Consider the following 22,134-nt stretch of genomic DNA (forward strand, 5'->3'; position numbering starts at 1 on the left):
TTTTATGAATGCCTGTGAGCATGAAAGTCCATGGAATGTGCTTAGTATAAGACTAGAAGATCTCTGCTTTTTATTTCTAGAATCGCTCACTCTGAAAATTGTCAGCTGTGAGATAGATTGTCATAGTTATGTCACTTGGACAATTATTCTTCTTGTCGTTTATGCAATATCTCTTTAAATGGTGGCCATTTTTAAACAGTCCACTTTAAAAATTGTCACCAAACAATTAAATCCTCATATAGTAAAGCACTAATAGGAAACAGGTTTAACTGTATTGTACAAGCTTTAGAATGTGTACCATAAACTGCTATCTACAACTCTGACTTTTAGGGTCTGAGGATGTCACTGACTGCACTTTAAATGAATGCAAACTAAAAAAACCTCTTGATATGCGGCTGGACAATGATTGGCTGGTAATGATCGACGATTACATGATTAAGCGCATCACGTGCCCAGGTAAAACTTTTTTTGTATTTTTTTTGTTATAATATCGATGAAAATCTGCGAGCTGTCAGATGCTAATAAAAGTTAAAAAACTTATAAATTAGCTAGAAACATAACATTTCTGACTGAAATTGAACATACAAGAAGGGAGACATAAGTGGCAGAAAAACAAAACAATTGCTGTTCTAGCTACTAACGTTGTTTGAAGGAATAGTGAGAAAATGAGATTTGATGAACTGTTTTGAGATTTGTGTGAGTTGTCTGTATTGCACTAGATTTCAAAAAATTTAGGTGTGAAGAATGTTACACAAGAGGTCACTAACATATAACCTTTAGCTGCTGCTGACCATTCCTATGAATCTATATTTTGGTGAAATGAATAACATTGACTTTTCATTTTTCTCTCAAGTTCCTGACCTAGCTCTAATGCTACCACTAATTCTGGTTTAATTATAGGCTCACCTCAAGCCACCACAACAACACAAGCTCCCACAACAAGCACTACACAAGCTCCAACAACAAGCACTACACAAGCTCCTACAACAAGCATGAAACATGCTCCCACAACAAGCACCACACATGCTCTCACAACAAGCACCACACATGCTCCCACAACAAGCACCACACATGCTCCCACAACAATCACGACACAAGCTCCCACAACAAGCACTACACAAGCTCCCACAACAAGCACCACACAAGCTCCTACAACAAGCATGACACATGCTCCCTCAACAAGCACCACACATGCTCCCACAACAAGCACCACACATGCTCCCACAACAAGCACCACACATGCTCCCACAACAATCACGACACAAGCTCCCACAACAAGCACAACACAAGCTTCCACTACTACGAGCACAGCTTATATAACAACTACAACATCACAAAATGCCCTTCAACCCAATGCTACAATGGTTTCTATTATGTAAAAGTATTCAGTAATTGGAGAGAGAACTGAAACTGCCATGCTAGTAAGGAAAACTGGACCTGATCAGTTTATCTGTTCAGGTACAATGTTGGAGAGTTTCAACACTTATCAAGTGAAAAACCGTTAGTTTTTCTGTGTGAAAGTGTCAAGTTGTGAGTGCTTAACCTACACTCAAGGGTGGTGTGGTGCATACACATTGTAAGAATTTTATTAGATGGTTGCTAACTTTCACAGCCTCTGGTAATAAATACTTAGTGGACTGTTATAGCTAAGCTATAACTTAGCTGTAAAAACTAAAAGATTGTTGTTGTATTTGCAATAGAAACAGCAGTTTGCTTTGTTTTTGAAGACAAATATGATTCTTTCTGACTGTATAGTGAAGAACATATGCAAGTATAGTATTTTTGTATCACAATATGTTTAAGCCATCTGAATATTCACAGCTAGATGAGATGGCTTATGTCAAGTTGCTAATAACAGTTTGATCATGACAAATATCAGCAGGTGCTCCTGATATCTAAGAGCAACAAAGTTAAACAATAAACAGTTAAACCGCTTCAAGTGCAGAATATTGGCAATAATAAACAAAGCTATATTAATCACGTATCAACAGTTTGGCTTGAATAAATCCAAATGTTTTGAAAATATATAAAAAAGAGATTTTCATTATTTAGCTTGAAATCTTTTTGTCAGTGGCTGCCTCAAACATGCATGACACAGTTGATAATCAACCAAGTTGGTAATTCAGTATTTTAAAGGTCTGTCAAATATTACCTTCTTGAAACAAGCCTATACTAGCCAACATCATCCTTAGTCAATTTATCAGAACAATAATAAAATTGCAAAATTGCGGACCTCTTTAGGAGAGCATTGCTTAAAAGCAATTAAATATATATTCTACAATGCACAACTAAGTCCAAGTCAGAAGTAAAATGATGCACTTGTATTTATTGTAAATAAACATGTATATTAAAAAGCATAAAAAAAGAGTTTGAAACATTTTCACACACCGTGGGGACTATTTATATATCATCTTACTATCAAGGTTATCATCATTGTACCAGTTTATAGTTATATTTTATATTTGTTTGTAATTATTCTATAAAAGACCTAGTTGGCTGAATCATATTAGTATTTGTTCAAAATTTTAGGAAGGAGAAGTTTTCATGATGCAAGTCCTATCTCTATTATTGGAAAGAACACTAGACAGTACAAGTATACAAACACAACTTACAAAGCAATAAGTCAGATGACCATATTAGGCACACTAAGCTACATGGACACGGCATAGAAAATGGCAAGCCAGATGATCATATTATGCATGCTAGTGTACTTACCATTGACCTATAAAGTAGTAAATGAAGCCACTAGTCTAATTATACTGTCTACTTACACATGACCTGTAAAGTAGCAAGATAAACAGTTGTATTAAGCATGCTGCTTGAGAAGTTAACAAAAGTCAACTTTAGTTAACTGCAATAACTCAGAGTCGTGTCAAAAATGTAAAATACTGTACTGTCAGAAATATTATTGCTTATTTGCGCAATTCCTGGTATATAAATTCTACTCAGTTACTCATAAAATCTTTGTTGTTCAACAATTTTATTTTTAAAAGCCTAGTGTGGATTTTTATATGTACGTTTTTCATTTTTGAATTAAGAAGCAAGAGAAACATACACTTTAGTAAGTGCCAACAAAATTAGCACTTTTTTAAGATGTTGTCATAAATTTGCAATGTTGATACCGGTTATCAATGTTATCCTTTTATGCATTAGAATAAAAAGAATTATTAATTAGGAAGGTATTTTTAGGTCGGGAAACATCTCTTACTGGATTACATAGTTTTTGTATTTAAACTTAGGTCTTGCTTATATCATCAGAAAACCCTTGACAGATTTCATTAACTGGTGGTTGCTGACATTTAAACAATAGCAAACCTGCAAAAAAGTCATGAATAGATAAATTAGATATATGTTTAGAAGGAAACTACTGAGTATGCCACGAACATATCAATCTAAATTATCTGAACTCTTGCATGAACTAACATTCTATGATGAGGAATATGCATCCAAAGTAATTTCCATTAAATATTACTAGCAACCTGGCAGTCTTACTTATTCTGAGAGATCACCAGGTGAGCTGATAAAGTGCAGAAAATATTTATATGCACAATTATTTGAGGATATTCAAAATGAATAAGTAGTGCAAGTGGTGACATACTGATGGGTGATGTTCATCATTGACAGTTCAAATCCTGTGTAGTACATATCCTTTTCCCAATCTCCAATAGTATCTTCTGACAGACGGATGAGGCCATCATTATAGTAAATATTTGAACTAAACTCTAAGTTGCTGTAACTATAGCTGTAACTATAACTGCAACTATAACTGTAACTATAGCTGTAACTATAACTGTAACTATAACTGTAACTATATAGCTGTAACTATAGCGGTAACTATAGCTATAACTATAGCTGTAACTATAACTGTAACTATTACTGTAACTATAGCTGTAACTATAGCTGTAACTATAGCTGTAACTATAGCTGTAACTATAACTGTAACTATCGCTGTAATTATAACTGTAACTATCGCTGGAACTATAGCTGTAACTATAGCTGTAACTATAGCTGTAACTATAACTGTAACTATAACTGTAACTATAACTGTAGCTATAGCTACAACTATAACTGTAACTATAACTGTAACTATAACTTTAACTATAGCTGTAACTATAGCTGTAACTATAACTGTAACTATAACTGTAACTATAACTTTAACTATAGCTGTAACTATAGCTGTAACTATAGCTGTAACTATAACTGTAACTATAGCTGTAACTATAGCTGTAACTATAGCTGTAACTATAGCTATAACTATAGCTATAACTATAGCTGTATAACTATAACTGTTACTATAGCTGTGACTATAGCTGTAACTATAATTGCTACTATAGCTGTGACTATAGCTGTAACTATAGCTGTAACTATAACTGTAACTATTACTGTAACTATAGTTGTAACTATAGCTGTAACTATAACTGTAACTATAGCTGTAACTATAGCTGTAACTATAACTATAACTGTAGCTATAGCTACAACTATAACTGTAACGATAACTGTAACTATAACTTTAACTATAGCTGTAACTATAGCTGTAACTATAACTGTAACTATAACTGTAACTATAACTTTAACTATAGCTGTAACTATAGCTGTAACTATAGCTGTAACTATAGCTGTAACTATAACTGTAACTATAGCTGTAACTATAGCTGTAACTATAGCTGTAACTATAGCTATAACTATAGCTATAATTATAGCTGTATAACTATAACTGTTACTATAGCTGTGACTATAGCTGTAACTATAATTGCTACTATAGCTGTGACTATAGCTGTAACTATAGCTGTAACTATAGCTGCAACTATCACTCTAACTATAGACGTAACTATAACTGATACTATAGCTGTAACTATAACTGTAACTATAGCTATAACTATAGCTACAACTATAGCTGTAACTATAACTGTAACTATAGCTGTAACTATAACTGTATCTATAACTGTAACTATAACTGTAACTATAGCTGTAACTATAGCTGTAACTATAGCTGTAACTATAGCTATAACTATAGCTATAACTATAGCTGTAACTATAACTGTTACTATGGCTGTGACTATAGCTGTAACTATAATTGTTACTATAGTTGTGACTATAGCTGTAACTATAGCTGCAGCTATAACTGTAACTATAGCTGTAACTATAACTGTTACTATAGCTGTAACTATAACTGTAACTATAGCTATAACTATAGCTACAACTATAACTGTAACTATAGCTGTAACTATAGCTGTAACTATAGCTGTAACTATAGCTGTAACTATAGCTGTAACTATAACTGTAACTATAACTGTAACTATAGCTGCAACTATAACTGTAACTATAGTTACAGTTAGCCATCAGGCTTGCTGAGAGACAAAAATTATGCATATTTTTTTAAGCTGCACAAGATTATTTGATGGAGCTTTTTTTGTTACTGTATTATTAGTATTTCAAGCAACTAAAACATATTTTTCAAAACTTAACACTTGTAATGCCCCAAGCTGTATTTTTATAACATTTAAACAGTTGAAACATTTGCTAGCTTGTGTATAAAAAGGAAGTGCAGTTTATTTTAAAGTTAAGACAAAATCAATAGAGCTTCTACCTGTCCATACTAAAGATGCCTCGATTCTAATTTCACCAGCCGATTCAGATACCGATTCGATATACCGATTCTTATTGAAAAATAATCCAATTCAGATACCGATTCAGATCTTTTGGGTTGCATAGATAATTGTTAATTTTATTATGCAAATATAAATATAATGCAAAGAAAATATAAATATTGATGTATTATTTGTTTTTATTTATGGAAAAAGACATACATGTACATTTATATACATTCACATACTGCCATACCGTGCATCTAGTAACAAAACAGTCCATGGTTCTTGAAATCTGTTATTAATAATGGTAATTACTGTTAGTGGTACACATAGATATACAAACCTAGATTGGCCAATAGGGAAAAAGCCTGTCAGACTTAAATAGCATAACGTAACATCATTGTATTGTACCTCATGCTTGACTGCACCTTTGTTACCAATGTAGCTAATCAGGAGATGGTGACAAAATCACATATATTTTCACATAAAAACCTTCTTGGATACATAATCCAGTAAACTAAAGCAATTATGTTATAATATCTGATAACCACCATAGATTAAAAGTATAAAAGCTATAAAATGTTGCACACAAATCATGAGCCATCAGGGCTTTATTTGCCACCCTCTCCTATCCCCATTCTCTCTTTTCTCGCTCTCCAAAGAAGAAGTGAGAAGGGGAAAAGAGAAAAGGGGAAAGGAGAGGGGGGCAAATAGCCCACCCACCCGAAGCGCCAGACCCTGGCTAGGTGAGTAGACTAATATCATGCTGAACTAAACATTACTAAATATGATGAGCCTGTGAAGTTTTGATCTGATCAGGGAAATGAAATCAATGGCTTTCTTAGCTAGAGCTGGAATGAGACCAAGGAATGCAGGGTCGGACCAGATTTAGGGTCAGCAATGAGGGCCAAGATCAGGTCGGACCGGGTCAGCACATGCGATTTTTTATTCATTTAAGGTTAAGAGATAGTTCTATAACAACCTAATGTTGTGACATCAATAAACTAAGATAAAAGAAACCATTATCACACCAATCATTATATTTTGTGGCTTGGTTTATAGATGCATTCTACAATTTATGGCTAGACATTGGTGGATCAATGCCATTCAATAGGTGATAGATTAATGGCATGATTTGGCTAGTGTTTTTATTACAGATTTTATTTTCAACTGCTATTATAATCAACAAGAGATTAGTTAAGAAATACTTTACAAATATAGAAATAGATAACCCAGCATAGTGGAAAGCAAAAATCCATCACTTCCCTAAAATTTCTGGTATTAGTGAAAGAAACTGAAAATAAAATAAATTTGCTGGATTGAAGGTTCTTAGACGCGCTTTTAAGTTCCTCAGGATGCCCTCGTTGTAAATGCCTCAATAGTATTGAGGTGGACTCTTCTTTGTAGCTTACAGGTTGACTTGCAACAAAATTCACATTACAGTTATTTAGTATCAAAAGATTCACCATGTCTTACTATGTTGTGTTGTAGGTGCCAAATACGTGAAAATGTGGTTACAAGCTCTTAAAAGCTCAAAAACAAAAAGCCGCCGTAGATTGAAATCTGTTTATTTATCTAACGTAGTCATTACAGTTTGGTTATCGTCTTGTCACGTGATGTTCTCACGTGAATTGAAAAGCCAATAAAAAGCTCAATATAAAACTTATTGTAGCACTAGTTTGTGAAAAACACTTCGGGTTTTACCGAATACCCCGTATCAAGTATAAATGCTCGCTACTTTACAGTTTTGTTTTGGCATTATTCAATCGTCAAGTCGTAATCTGATCACGTGACCCAATACTTCGAAAATAGTTTTTGCAGCACTTTTCGATTATCATAGGTGACCAACAGGCTCGTCATGATTATTAGACAATGATATGTACTCCTTCGAGCTAAGATTAAAAAGTTTAACGATTTTTTACGGTAAGTTATAAGATATCAGTGCTAAAAGCGACAGCATTACAATGATGATAAAACAGACGCGTAAGAACAATAGACATGGTTTTATTGAATGCCTGAAGAATATTTGTGAAAATATTTCGACGAATGAGGTTGCATGAAAGTGTAAACAGAAACCATCCTGTAACAACTACAGCCCATTTGAGCCGTTTTTGAAAGCAAATCCAAACTACTGCGGTCTCGGGTGGCTGCGATTAACTGTTCGTTTTTTAGCTTTTAAGAACTTGTAATCACATTCCCATATATTTCACACCTAGAACACAACAGAGTAAGACATGGTGAATCTTATGATACCAAATAACTGTAATGTGAATTTTGTTGCAAGTCAACCTTGAACTTGCTTTTGCATATTGTACAAATAACTTGGTATTTTCCTTTCATGACTGGCTTCTTCATGAACTCCCAGACCACCGACATGTTGATTATTTCTTGCCGAAAAATGTTGTGAAACCTATAGTCCAAAGACTATTGTCGCAGACGTAAAAATATAGTCTTCACTCGCCTTGTTTTATTTTGCCTGGTCCTTCCGCTCTAGGACTATATGCGACTCAATTTCAATCACACTTAAAAAGCGATATACAACCGCTGTTGTTTAGCCATAAACCTACCCGTGTCTTTTTATAGGAAGACCCGAGAGTCGGGTGGCCCGACCCGGGCACCTGTGACCCGGTGGGTCAAGACTAGACGAGCTACCCATGCCAGCTCTATTCTTAGCTTCATAATGCGCCCTAATCAAAATACATGTATATCTCTTTGCTATCTCAAGAGCTAGGCTACTAGCTTGATGATTACACTTAAACAATAGCATGATGTTGAATCTCTGCAACTTCTCCATGGTGGCAAATCCAGCACTACTAAACAACACTCTCATCGCTTTCTCACTGTGGTTGCAAACCTCTATCACCACAGGCGAAGACAAAGTCAAGCCACCACGATTCTTAACTGCGATTAGGGAATTCGTTGCTTGGTTTACATCATAGTTGGTAACATGCACGATGATAGTGATACAATCATTACACTTCAGCTTTAGTGACCTAGCCAGCTACATAACCAGCTGTAAAATAATCATTCTGTCTCATTTTTGACTTAAGACATACTTGCATACTCATCATATTTAGTCATGTTTAGTTCAGCATGATATTAGTCTATTTACCTAGCCAGGGTCTGGCTCTTTGAGTGGGTGGGCTATTTGCTCCCCCTCTCCTTTCCCCTTCTCTCTTTTCCCCTTTTCTCTTTTTCCTTTCTCACTTCTTCTTTGGAGAACGAAAAAAGAGAGAATGGGGATAGGAGAGGGTGGCAAATAAAGCCCTGATGGCTCATGATTTGTGTGCAACAATTCATAGCTTTTTTAGTTTTAATCTATGGTGGTTATCAGATATTATCACAGAATTGCTTTAGTTTACTGGATTATGTATCCAAGAAGGTTTTTATGTGAAAATAAATGTGATTTTGTTAGCTTCTCCTGATTAGCTCCATTGTTAACAACAGTGCAGTCAAGCAAGAGGTACAATACAATGACGTTACGTCATGCTAATTAAGTCTGACAAGGCAACCGATGGGAATAGCTATTATTGGCCAATCTAGGTTTATATATCTATGGTGGTACAGCTTTATTTGTGATAATTAAGTCTTTCTTCTATTGCTGAACGAACTGCTGCTGTTAGTGATTCAATTATCTCAGTGAGACTTCTTTATCTTCTATCACTATCGGTGTAGCCAGTAGCACTGACGGCTCACTTGCCACAGATGATGGAGGACAGGCTAAATACCGATAAGCAACTGAGGTTATTTTATGCAATACAAATGATACATCATATAGTCAGGATCAAGAGAGAGATAGATAACTTTATGCATCGGCCTCTCAAATTACTTTCGTAATGCTAGTAAATAGAAACATTACACCGCCTTCTTGTTTCTCATGATTGTTCTTTTGTTCATGATTGGCTGCAATAAATCATATTGCTGTAATTGGAAAATACCGCACTTTGTGATTACGTCTTGACTAAAACCATAAGATTCCTCAGCTGTGTAGATGTTTATTAGGCTATTATTAGACATGAAATAGATTATGTTACAGGCTCGAAATTCATTAGGTAAAAAGAAGGAACTTGCAGCTAATGATTTGTTATTAGTGTAGCAGGCTAAAACACGGTTTTCTGCTAAATAGTTGACCTGTAAAAAGTATCTGAAGATTCCGATTTTTAAGAAAAGATTGGCCGATTCAGATACTTAACACCCATATCGGCACCGATACCGATTCCGATATTAGAATCGGGGCAACTCTAGTCCATACATACCGATTTCATGGATTACATGACCAGTGTGTTTGTATACCATTTAAACTTTATATCAAGGCCAGAACACTTAAGTTTCTATGCATCCAGTACTTGACCTTCCTCATGCTAACACTGCTTTTTGCATTCATCTTTCATTATTCTTAGTTAACTTAATGGTTTGACTGCATGCTGTTAAGACATTGAGACAGGCATATTCTAATAAAAAGGCAAACACAGTTATGATCTCTGGAGTTGTTTTTCTACGATTTGGTAAGTGTGGTGATTTAGTATCTGCTTGATGCTATATTATTTTTAAAAAGTTTCAGTTTCTAAATGTTATTATAACTACAAGATTGTTTTTTCTATGCTAAACTCTTTTGAATTGAAAATTCATTAGTTTATAAAGAAGAAAGTGGGTATTTAAAAATGCTGTTACACAACACTGATCTGTTAAAAATATTAATTAGTAAAAAATGAAATAGTTGTACAATTGTCAGTAAAAAAGAAACTTAGTAAAGGCAAGCAAATATAAACTTAACTTGCAATTTTCTTCTATACACTTGCAATATTTAAAAATAGTAAATATTTACACTAGATGCTAACAGATGCATACCTTACTTTATAAAATAATTTTTATATTTTTAATGTTTGGATTAGGCAGTTAAAAAGTGTTATCGTGTCGAATTCAGATGTTAGTAGTTGCTAGGCTGCCCAGGTTCAATAACCGCTGAATAAAAAATGCAGCTCACTGACTGGAGAACCACTGAGAAATTTCATATTCGTAGTTATCAATAAGGCAAGGCACGAAATTGCTGACTACTTTGTAGCAAATCTAAACATAAGTTCGTCACTGAGAAACTTAAGCTTCAAGTACCCGATTCTTTTAAATATTCAGCAGTATTTAGCTCCAGAAGATAACTTTATACTAGATTCTTACTAACCAACCTTGTGTTTAACGTAGTAATGGTCGTGACAAGGATTGCAAAACTTGTGGTTTTGTTAGATTTTTGTTTGAGTACTTGCTATTCTGTACAATAGATACATGAGTATCGGGAGCAATGCTGTGTTTTCCATGTATGTTATTTAAAAGAGTGCATCATATAGATGATATGCATGTGGAAGCGTTACTCTCTGCGATATGCCAATGTGGTATGTAGTGTTGGAGCATGTAGGACAAATCTGTAGACATTAAACTTTAAAAAGCATCTTAGAAAATTAGGAAAGCGTATTTTTCTTTCAGGAAACACGATAATGGATGTGCAGCTCGTTGACTGGAACGGCAATCAGCGAAGCGGTACTTATGGCCACTTGGTTGTTGGCCCTCCTTCTGACAGATATCGGCTCCAGGTATGAAAGCTTAACATTTTTAGGCTGTCCTTACTATTGTAAGGACAGCTTAATTACTATTGTAAGTAAGAAGAACAATTAATCTCATGCTGTCCTTACTATTGTAAGGACAGCATGAGATCCTTCGCAACATTATCACAAATTCCACATTTTTACGTTTGCTATTCTCACCTAGCCTAGTTAATTCCTACTGACTGTTTTGGTTTATATCTGGTATCATTAGCCCATTCAGACTAAAAACTATACTGAAAAATTTACGGAGCCACTGTCGCAGTGAAAAAATGTGAAATAAAAAAGAATTGCAGTTAAAAATATAGATGGACAATAATTACCAAAATTATTGCCTGCGTGTACATTTTTTATAGTTTTTTATCCTATTTTGTCTTATATACAGAGACTCACCTTTTTCATTAAACATTCCTCTTCAGTTAAACTACACCCCTTTCATCTATCATAACATTATCACAAGTATGACCTCTACAAAAAACGTTACCAATTAATGAAGTTGTTCTACAGTTTCTTGTAAAAAGGCATGTGGAAGAGATTTTTAGGATGATGCAACCACTTTTATTTTGTAAAGTGTTGTGCTAGCTTGTAGTAAAGGTCGACTATATCGAAACATGTTGACAATGCATTAACGACCTTGACCGTTAGAAAAACCCATTAGACAAGCCATAATCAGTAACATGTCAGCATCAAGATAAATGGTTCAACAAACAATCTGAAACATAAACAACAAAATATTAATAATACTCATAAAACAGGCTAGGTCTGATTGAAGAAGTTGATCAAGTCACTGTCCCTTATTTTGGTATTTTTTACTAGCATTCACAAAAGCAGCCATCACATGAACTTTTTGTTGCCACAGAAAGTTCATGTGATGGCATTGCTATCGCTACATAAATGAGATAGTTCAGCTGTTGTCACCCGTCAGTCATCACTACATATATAAGATAGTTAGGCTGCCGGTACTTGCCTTCATCACGCACTCCGAACACTGCACATTTATGAGAAGGTATGAAAGTAAATAAGGACCAGGTTGTTGAGACCTTGCTGGCTAATCAACCTAAATTAAATTGTAAAATCATCTCAAAATTACTCGTTAGCCTCATGCAGGAAATTCTTTACAAGCATTGAAGCTAAAGAAACTCCATGTAATCAATGAATAGTTTGAAATTTTAGGGAAATCGTGCATTTGCACAAGTGAAAGGTTCTAAAAAAGCTACAATTAAGCTACAATAATGTTTGGCATACTTGCTGGACCAAGTAAAATGACATGTGTACAAATTTTGAAGATTGTGTAGCTTTTTGTTTCGAACAGTTAGATAATTTTTAGCTTTCTAGATCATTTTAAAGTAGCTTGAGCGGACAGCTTCAAGGGCAGCTGGTGAACCGTCAGTTTGTTTTTAGCTTTTCTTTAGATTTACTACTGCATCACTATTCATTTAGATTTATAATAATAATTAAATATATATATATATATAATATTATATTTATTTGTATATATAAATATATAAAATATATTATACACAATATAAATTATAATAAGTTAATAATTTATATTTCATTTTTATAATAGAAGTTTCGGCATAAGAAAAAGCATGAGCATTCATGGATCATGCTGTAAGGGTTGGAAAATTGAGGTCAACAGCATCATTGCAGGCGAGCTAATCAAGTGCGATTACCACTTCATACCAGCAACAAAATTGGAAAAACTTATAAAAGCTTGGTTTTGTTCGGTTCACAGAACCAGTATTGGTTAATAAAGTGTTATAATACAACACATTGAATTTAGTACAGAAATTACTCACATGATATCCAATAGTTCCCAAAGTTATAATAACTAACAAAAAACTTTTTCTGATGCTTGGTCATCTTTTGTGCGCTGCTAGTTGAACTGTCAGCACAGGCTGGTGCTTGCAGTGCCACAGTTAATACTAGGTCAAGTTTTTTTTACCAAGATCAAAATAGTATTACACTGTTTTAGTTATGAATTTGAGCAGAAATAAACTTACACCTCTGTTTTTACAACTACGGCCAAAGGGAATATTGATAGAGATATCTGCACTTTCCTAAGAAGCTATTCTGTCACTCTTTACGTTTTCCGTGGAATAGCTAGCTGAATGACGGATTCAACGAAAGAAAATGGTTTGATTGAATCAAAATGTTTATGCAGTTTCAGTCGTTGTTGATATACTGCGATACTCTATGTATAGATTGGTAGTTTTTATGGCAACATGGTTGATGACCTCTCCTACTATAACAACATGCAGTTCTCTACTTACGACTATCCGGATGTCTACAACTGTGCAGTGACCCAAAGAGGCATTTTTGCTGTTTTGGCATGATTTGTATTTAGGTCTCTCGTCCTCTCATCTTTAGTACTTTATTCCGATCTACACACTTTCTTAGTCCACAAACTTTACACACCAAGTATCACTGCCTTTTTGATGTAACATTTAGAGAAGCTCCTTAGCTGCTGATTTTTTCTGAGACAAGTGTTTATTACAGTTTATAACTTACTGTAAAACCTCTATATGAGCAACACCTCTTATAGAACGCCATTATAGGGCAAGGGCTAAATAATACAGCACCAATTTTAATTGATAGCAAATTCTATTTAACCATTTAACCATTAACTATTTTCCATTGTTTTAATTTTTATAAACCCATAATGTAAAGCGATCAGTGGATAATACTTTGCAAAATGGTACAGATAATGACTAAGTTACATTAATAACAATTAATTTTCTCGTCGCTACCAAGGTTTTAGCGAAAGTGTGCCTGAAGAGATCAATCGTCACGATCATTAGAATTACACTTTGATTTGAAGTCAGAAAGTCTAAATCCAACTCATTGTTTTAAGATTCATTGATAAGGGTGCTTTAAAACCTGATATGAAGACTTTGAAACGCAGTAGCGCAAGTGGCGCTACTGCGTTTCAAAGAACGATGATAATAGTTTTTAGGAAGACCGTATGACGGAGTAACGGTCATTGTTCCAGCGTATCGAAGTCCTTTTTCTAACTCTAGAGTTTTGTCTTCTTTTTAATGTTTTGAAAGCACCACCATCAAAAGAAGTATTAATTGCATAGGTTTGACATGTTTTACTCAAAGTAGTTCCGTTGTTTAACTCGGTATGATATTTCGACGTATATGAGAAATCGTTTAACAAAAATGCTGACGCCGATAGCATTTCTGCCTTGCCTTAGAGAGAATGTAAAATATAGGCGAAGTTACCATCAAATTTATTAAACTAAATTAGCATTAAATTCATCCTTCCAAAGCTTTTGACAAGTTAGTCAAAAATACAGCGCTGTCATCTATTTAAACATCACCTCCAATAGACTGCCACTATAGGGGAATAGTTGAAAGATACAATGCAACCCTCTATTTGAGAGTTACCTTTATTAAAACGCCACTATAGGAAAATGCTTGAAAAATACAGCACCATGGCACTTAAATAGAGGTTTTACACAAATTGAGATTTATTTTTCATATATAGTTTTCTGTTTAGTCAAGTACCACTTTGTATTTTACAACTCTGTATGCAATAGTGTAAAGGTCTGGCCCCGGTAGCTGAGCCAGCTTTACTTCCCTAGCAAGGCAGTGCAGTCTGAACACTGGGCCTTCCCCTCGTCGGCCTGCCTGACACACCTAGCGGTCTGATCAGGCCGCGGCGGGCTGTCCTCAGTTCAGGCTCGCTTGGAAGGCTAGCACGGCCTGCTCTCTGAGACCCTATCTTGGCTAATTTAGGTCCCGGCTAGCTTACTGGAGGGCCTGATCTCCAATGCTATCGCATTTCTGATCAGGTCCGATCGTAACGCAGCCAACCCCTAGCCTTCCTTAGGTGTCTCCCCAAAGCAGTTCGTGCTTGAAACCAGATCAGTTTTGGCAGAAGGATCCTTATTCAGCCGACCAGGCAGGCATCAAATGCAGGCAGTTTGTAAGAATAAGTATATAGTGTATTTAACGTATCTCAGCACATGTACAACTTCGTCTTGACAGTATCAAATCCATAAGAAGAATCCCAAAGAGTTGGCCTATGCCTTCTCCTTTTATACCATTTACCCCGCCCACAATTATATAATATCCATTGTATTGTGTCAGGCCTGTAAGGCAGGCCCAGACAATAGGTATAATGGTGTGCTAGCAGGCCTGCGAAGCGGGCCCAAAAATATAGTGTTACGTAACAGGTTCACCAGAGTATTATGTAACTGGGTAAAGAAATATACATAAAGTTAACTAGGAATAACGTTGTCCCAAGCACAAGCACAAAGAATAGTGTTATTTAAAGATATGGTTAGTATTGTCTCGTCCTCCACAATAGTTTAGAAATGCTGGCTCTTATATGTTATGTTGAATATTTCACTTTTTGAAATTAAATTTTAAAACCAGTTAAGAACAAAAACATATCATACCGGATTTGGTTGCTTTAGATGTGAATTATTACAACTACAGGATAGTTTCATCCTCTTTTTATACAAATTATTCAACGATCAACAAAATGTTTGAGCAAAATTTGTTTTGGTATCCAAAGTACCATCTAACATACGAAATTCGACGTCTCTCGAAACATTGCAGCCTCTAAATCAGTGGCTATATTAGAGTTCTTCAGTTCTTCATACCTTTTTTATGAGTTTAATCATAGATCATAAGAAGGTGAGTGTGAGGGGTAGTAGAGGTAAAAAAATAAGCAGATGATGTTTTGTTTAGAATTTCAGCAAAGCATAGAAAAACATGAGCAAAAACTTTTGGATTTTTTGAAAAATCCGCAAAGCTGTAGAAGCGAAATGCGATGCTTACTCGAAATTCTGTTTCCCCTAGCATTCCCAGGTACTGCTGTAGACGTCTTTAAATGAGCCCATGGAAATACTTATTAAAGTTGCTACTCCAATCTTGATGAAGAGCTTATCATTGTTAAATAATAATCAGTCAGCTTTGTGTAAATTTTATGTTACATATAAGTCACTGAAAAGTCATTTTCCAAAGGCTTTGCTACACTTGGTTATCATTAAACCTATGGACATATTATTCATGAAACAACTCAAAAACCACAATGTTTGAGATATTATTTTTGGTATTAGGTCACTTACCCCCTGGCCATAATTATACCCCTGGTCATTTACCCCCTGGTCACATACCCCCCCTAGGCTATATACTCCCCAGGTCATTTACCCCCTCCCCATGATATCTTTGAAGAGTGAATGACAGGTGGTTGCATTGAACCTGGAATTACCTCCTACATCCATAATGATAGACTTTGAAAATGCTATTAAAATGCACTTCACACTGTATTCCCTGATACTACATTACAAGGATGCTTTTATCATCTATCGCAAGCAATCTACAGGAAAGTTAAAAATGAAGGCCTCCAGGTCCAATACCAGAATGATGTAGATATAAATATGTGTATTTGCTCTGAGTCAGCTCTCACATTCGTGCCTGTAAATGACATCGTGGAATCATTTGAGACATTTTCAGATAATATACCTGCAGTCACCCAACCAGTTGTGGAACATTTTGAAGACATGTACATTGGGCGACAACAATGTAGAGGTCGGCGTGAACCAAGATTTCCTCACACAATGTGGAGTATTCACGAAAAAGCTGTTAACAATTTGCCTCGCACAAGCAATAATGTTGAAGAATGGCACAGACACATGCAAGCAAACATCAGTGCCTACCATCCCAACTTCTGGCATTTCTTGATCATACCTCATAGAGAGCAAGCAATAAATAAAGTCCCCATCACCCAATTGATAGCTGGTGAACCGGCATCAACACAAAGGCCAAAATATCGAGCTATACAGTATTGTAGAGACTACAGACAATAGTTACGGACTATGATAATAGACCAATTTTTGAATTCTTACATGGTATAGCACACAATATTCAAATGTAACTTCATGATTGTCCAAAAATAAATGTCCATACACGTACTTGTATTGCAAATAAATGTAAATTACTGTCTGGTTGTATTAAAATAAAATTTCGTGATTAGATTTTAAATAAATGCATTTATTTTTAAGTGTCTTTTTAATTTTTCATTATTAACTACTAATTAAACCATGACAAATTAGCAAGTGGTTCATGTGATTTAAACCAAAGATTAACTGATTTAAGTTAAACTGTATTATGTGTTATGGGAGGGGGGTACTTGACCTAGGGGGTATATAGCCTAGGAGGGTATGTGACCAGGGGGTAAATGACCGGGGGTATATGGCCAGAGGGTAAGTGGCCAGGGGGTAAGTGACCTAAAATCATTATTTTTCTCTGATATAAACTTGCATTTTAGGCTGCATTCTCTTTTATCAGTTAATATTTAATGTGGACAAATGACACCTTCATTCATATGTTGATCGTTTCGTTGTTGCAAAGATTTTTCTTGAGTAGGAATTAGTTAAAGTGTTATATATTTATATAGACTAGTCCTTTCATAATCTTTGAGTCAATCTTTTTGTTTTTATACCAGCTGACAAAGTTGTAAGGCCGGTTATCATTTAAACATCTTTTTTGTTTTCTGAACATCAAGTTTGGTCATGGCAGCTGCAATCAGAGTGCAGTTACGGTTAACCAAATGACAAATAGTTTATAATGAGTTTCAATTGCAATTTAAGAGATACTGAATGTTAGGAAACAATTTTAGGTAGCAATTTTGAAGATGTTATGTTTAAGAACTCACTCAACTCGGTTTTGAGACATGATTGCCTTCACCCTTAGCTCCTTTGTTGCTGCAAGATGACAAACTTTGTTCCAGTAAATTGGCAGCTTTGCAGCTTATACCCCAAAAAATAAAAAAATTTTTAATTTTAAAATAGATGTAATACTTTTTGTTAAAAGCGTTGTATGCTTTATTGAACTCGAAGTTGTTGTCATAAAACTAGTGCTACGAGATGTTTTATATTGAGCCTTTTATTGGCCTTTTATTTAACTTGATAACACCATGTGTCAAAATAGTCATCAGTGTCATCAAAACAGGGATTCCAACTTACTGCCGTTTTCCTGATGGCTGTGATTAATTGTTTATTTTTGAGATTTTAAGAGCTTGCAATCACATTTCTACATATTTTAAACCTGTAACACCGCAGGGTAAAACATGGTAAACCTTTTGATACTAAATAACCGTAATGCAGCTTTTTGTTTCAAGTCAACCTTTAATAAAAAATGTTGCAGCTTCCTAACAGTAGATAGACTGAGTAAGTAGAAGGCCGCTAATGCACAACTGTACATCTTTTAAAACAATCTCTATACAAAGTGGTACATACCTGTAATAATAAGAACCCACCTTTTAATGATATATTTTATATATCATTTCGAAAAAAATTAAGTACAGTAAAACTGTTTTCATTTTTGGGTTGTGTTAGTCCTCAAGAGTAAATTTGCAACCAATTTTCAACTGCTATGTTTTAATGTATTCGGTTTTATTGGCACAAATAGTTGCTAAACACGGCTCACACAAGGCATAGAAAGTTTATCTTTTCTGATATTCGCCTCATAAATCGCAATGGTAATACACTAGAAAATTTGATCTTTTGAATATTGCAATGTAAAATCTAAAACAATTACACATATTTCAAGTGATTTTATAAGGAAAAACTATTTAATCAATACTGAATACAAAAACTTAAATTATGTAGATAAAAAATTAATTAGTAAAGTAATAATCGGTAAAAGATGCTTTTTTATTGTTACTTCATTTTAGAGACATGCAAATTTGTGGCCGGAAATGTGTAGGTTGGGAAAGTAGTAGTATGATGCGGTTCAATTTATTTGAATCTTTCGATTTTTATTACTTTTATATTTTATTGTCAATTTCTAGCAGCTGTTTTTCCATTTAAAAAGTTGTAATATTTCTAGGAATTTCCGATGTCATGTATTAAAAATTATTTCATATGTCCAGACAAATATTTGCTCAACTTTTTGTACTATATATTGGAAGGTTAGTGTATAGGAATGATCATAAATTGATGTTTGACTGTATATAATTCATTTTAGTCGACATAATCTGATCTCTTACCAGTTTTATACGACTAGAATTACTAACAGACTCCTTAAAACCACCCTCCATGTAGAGTATTAACTTCTTTGTAGTTGGCTGATTATACAACTACTGCAGCTATGCACTCTTGAATGGATTCTACTATAGCGGAGGTTCGTTTACACCTTTAGGGGGTTTTTATTATAGCGTTCATTAGAAGGATCGGTTTGGCTTTGGATACTCCCTTAAATATACCAGAATGTTGGTTTCTCAAAAATGGGGTTAAATGAATTTGGCGAGGTAGCATACAGACAGACAACTAGAGCTACCTATCAAATTAAATAGAGGTACATAGAGCTAGCTTGCTGGTTTGTAAAATAAGTAGATGTTATAAGTGTTTGTCTATGTATATATAGGAGCTATAAACATTCATATATCATTTATAAGTATGTTATTCATATAGAGCTATAGTACCAGATGTTTTACATGAATTTAGCAAGATAACTTACTTTATATTTTGCCATAGGCTAGTACCTATAAGATAACTTTTGTACACTATTGAACAGCTGTTGTCAAATCACTCTATATTCCTGAGTTTAATAAAATGTACTTACAGTTTTATTTCTTTTGCTTTCTCTTGTATTTTATCTGTTGCTTTTTGACTTGGCATTGTTGAATCTTTGCTTTTGCTAATAAATAAAATCTCTATATATCTCTAAATTTAAGTATATAGGAGTATGGAATGAGTGTACTGGTCAAGAGGAGACTCGCTAGTACATGTTCTGTTTGAGTAGTCGGATGCGTCCCACTATCAAAATATTTTTATAGGATTTACGTACATGTATGTAGGACACAGGGATTACGTGTTTGTCACAATTTCCATTTCCATAACATTTCCATAATTCATTTCTATATTATTTCCATTTCCATAACATTTCCATAATTCATTTCCATATTATTTCCATTTCCATAACATTTCCATAATTCATTTCCATAGTTTTTTCCATTTCCATAATATTTCCATAATTCATTTCCATATTACTTCCATTTCCATAACATTTCCATAATTTATTTCCATATTATTTCCATTTCCATAACATTTCCATAATTCATTTCCATAGTTTTTTCCATTTCCATAACATTTCCATAATTCATTTCCATATTATTTCCATTTCCATAACATTTCCATATTTCTAAAATAAAATTTCCATATCCATTTCCATAAAATTATGGAAATATTTATGTTTATGGAAATGGATATGGAAAAGTAAACATTTCCATAATATGTTTAGCGATCCCTGCTTGATAGTCAACAGAATGGGTACGCTATATCAATATAGGTTCTTGATAGTCAACAGAATGGGTACATTATATCAATATAGCTTCTTGATAGTCAACAGAATGGGTGCATTATATCAATATAGCTTCTTGCTAGTCAACAGAATGTGTGCATTATATCAAGTAGATGGGCAATAAGGTTGGTATTTATTTCAAGGCTATCATATTTAATAACAAAGCTTCTCCCCGTAGGAGCAGCAAACACACCCATTTGCTTTCATAAATATATAAATCTAACAAAGTTCTCAATGGCTGGTTTGAATCCACCCACATATGTATGAGCACGAGCTAAAACAGGCCACGCTGTCAGCCTTATATGATGACAGATCAGATCGATTCTGATGACAAAATGAGTCATAACTTGGCTTACAGCAGCCCCACCTAGATGTTGATTATATGATTTGTGGCAGTGTTGTGTAATGTAGGACCTTCGTGGCAGCGCTGTGTAATGTAGGACCTTTGCTCAAAACTCTGCAGATTTACCTCTCGGCTAGCTAATCTGCTGTCTGTATTAAAAAAATGTAAAAGCGTAGCTCTGACGCTGCTCTTGCATAAATGCTGACTTTATTACCTCTCACACGACCTGCTCTAATCTGCCGTTCATGCAGTCAGCCTAGTGCGCTCACTTTGCCCACTTGCTTGCAATAAATTGTGCAGTTTTGGTCATAAAGCAACAAATCTCGGCGGAATTTTAGCCTGCTAATTGCTTTATTACATAAAAATGGCTGTTAATTTTGTATTATGTTTATGAACTCGTTAATTGCGGTCTAGTGCTGTCGAGAGCTGATGCTGCCAGCTTTAATGAGCTTTAGATGGCGGTGGAATTCAATTCTAGCAAAGTTGTTTAGCTGGTAGCTGAGCATGAGGAGGAATGGTAGCTCATCCGCGTTACTGGGCCGCGCTATCGTTTATTGTATCACCTGTTGAGTGACTTCAATAGATGATGACTCACACATTGATACCGTCGTGTCTGGTCTAAAGTAGTTGTCGATATTAAAGTAAGCACGAAAGCTTATTGCATTAGCCACTCTTTTAAGTGACCATTGTTTCTAATAAAATCTTTATACTTTTCATTAAGGTGTAATTATTTATCTATATATTTGTTCATTTATGCTTATGCCTACCAAAGATTTCTCAATAATTTTATTTATTAAATAAGTCAAATTTTATGAACATCAAACCTTCAGAGGTATTCAGACGCAACACTAAATGAATATTTCACAGAGTCATGGTGTATACAAGGAGCGCTTAGTATCTTTTATTTGGAACAGAAAAATTGCCGACAGTATTTCAGCACGTATTTATAGTAACTTTATTGGGACAAATGTCATTCAGGAATAAATTTTTAAGATAAATACATAACTAAGTAATTACCTAATTACAGATAATAATATATATTTTATTCAGTTGTTGCTTTCAGCCAGTAAAATGCTGAACTCAAACATCTCACAGCATTGTATAGGACTATAGGGGAATGTATAATATATGTATCACTAGGCTAAGAAATGTACAATAGATGTATCATTATGCTGGGGAGTGTTTAATAGATGTATCACTATGCAAGAGAGTGTACAATAGATGTATCACTGTGTACGTATGTCTGCGCACTTGCGTGTCAAATGAGCGTGTGTGTGCAATCGTCAACT

The sequence above is a fragment of the Watersipora subatra genome, chromosome 7, assembly GCF_963576615.1.
Source record: "Watersipora subatra chromosome 7, tzWatSuba1.1, whole genome shotgun sequence".
NCBI lineage: Eukaryota > Metazoa > Bryozoa > Gymnolaemata > Cheilostomatida > Watersiporidae > Watersipora > Watersipora subatra.